Here is a 1,698-nt window from a genome sequence, read left to right on the forward strand (position 1 = left end):
GATAAAAAGCACCAGCATAGATGAAATTCAGAAAAGGAATTAGGAGGTACTGGCATTGGATGCTTTTAGCATACATAATAAGAATTGACTTTTTCCTTATTCTGATGATTAAGTGTTGTGTCTGCCAGTCCACAACATCCCAGTGTTCCAGGCACATGTGGGGGCTCTGTGTGCAGCCCTTTCCCTCCATGGGGACTGAAAAGGACTAACAGCCAAGCCCAGGGCATCTCACAGTCATCAGCTTTTTAGCCTACCAAAAGAGACAAGATGTAGGGCAGGAAAAAGCCCCAACAAAACCCCAGTAATTTATTTTAGTTCCCAAAATTTGATTCCATACTTTAAAATACTCCACATATGGAAAACTACGCAGTGAAGGCACCATTAAATATAATCAAGGACACAATCAGAAAGGAAATACAACAGAAATCCTGCGTTAGTTTTTTATCTTTACAGTCAATGACTGATTTTTGCAGCTGGGGAATTTGCTCAATTTACTCCATGAGAGAAGAAATACCCTGCATTTTCACAGAGAGATGTTTATAGCTATCAAGTGTGTAAACCACTATAATTTTTAGCCAGTGCTGAAGGAGGAGCAAGGGGAAGCAGGAATCAGGAGCGGGCTGCTGCAGGCAGGAAATCCCTGCCCTCACTGCCCAGCTGCTGTGGGGCAGCAGGAGCAGGCAGCTGCATCCGGCACTGAACTGCAGAGGCGGCCGAGCCGGGGCCGAGCCGGGGCCGGGGCCGAGCCGGGAACGAGCCGGGGCTGGGGCCGAGCCGGGGCCGAGCCGGGGCTGGGGCCGAGCCGGGGCCGAGCCGGGGCCGAGCCGGGGCCGAGCCGGGGCCGAGCCGGGGCTGAGCAGGGACCGAGCCGGGACCGAGCCGGGGCCGAGCCGGGGCCGAGCCGGGACTGAGCCGGGACCGAGCCGGGACCGAGCCGGGGCCGAGCCGGGGCTGGGGCCGAGCCGGGGCCGAGCCGGGGCCGAGCCGGGAACGAGCCGGGGCCGGGGCCGAGCCGGGGCTGAGCCGGGGCTGAGCCAGGGCTGGGGCTGAGCCGGGGCTGAGCCAGGGCTGGGGCTGAGCCGGGAACGAGCCGGGGCCGAGCCGGGGCCGGGGCTGAGCCGGGGCCGGGGCTGAGCCGGGGCCGAGCCGGGGCCGAGCCGGGACTGAGCCGGGGCCGAGCCGGGGCCGAGCCGGGACTGAGCCGGGGCCGAGCCGGGACTGAGCCGGGGCTGAGCCGGGGCCGAGCCGGGGCTGGGGCCGAGCCGGGGCCGAGCCGGGGCCGGGGCCGAGCCGGGGCCGAGCCGGGGCCGGGGCCGAGCCGGGGCTGGGGCTGAGCCGGGGCCGGGGCTGAGCCGGGGCCGAGCCGGGGCCGAGCCGGGACTGAGCCGGGGCCGGGGCCGGGGCTGAGCCGGGGCCGGGCCGGGGCCGGGGCCGAGCCGGGGCAGGGGCTGAGCCGGGGCCGGGGCCGAGCCGGGGCAGAGCCGGGGCCGAGCCGGGGCCGAGCCGGGGCCGAGCCGGGGCTGAGCCGGGGCCGGGGCCGAGCCGGGGCTGAGCCGGGGCTGGGCCGGGGCTGAGCCGGGACTGAGCCGGGGCTGAGCCGGGGCCGAGCCGGGGCTGGGGCCGAGCCGGGGCTGGGGCCGAGCCGGGGCCGAGCCGGGGCCGGGGCTGGGCCGGGGCTGAGCCGGGGCTGAGCCGGGG

At 68.9% G+C, this 1,698-nt stretch overlaps 1 protein-coding gene across 7 annotated transcripts in view; it reads right to left on the reverse strand.

Moving 5' to 3' along the window:
• Positions 1-1,698, reverse strand: part of PEAK1 (pseudopodium enriched atypical kinase 1) — a 110,670-nt gene that overhangs the window by 44,229 nt on the left and 64,743 nt on the right. The gene's annotated exons all lie outside the window — the stretch shown is intronic.

This window comes from Lonchura striata, chromosome 11 (genome assembly GCF_046129695.1).
Source record: "Lonchura striata isolate bLonStr1 chromosome 11, bLonStr1.mat, whole genome shotgun sequence".
Taxonomy (NCBI): domain Eukaryota; kingdom Metazoa; phylum Chordata; class Aves; order Passeriformes; family Estrildidae; genus Lonchura; species Lonchura striata.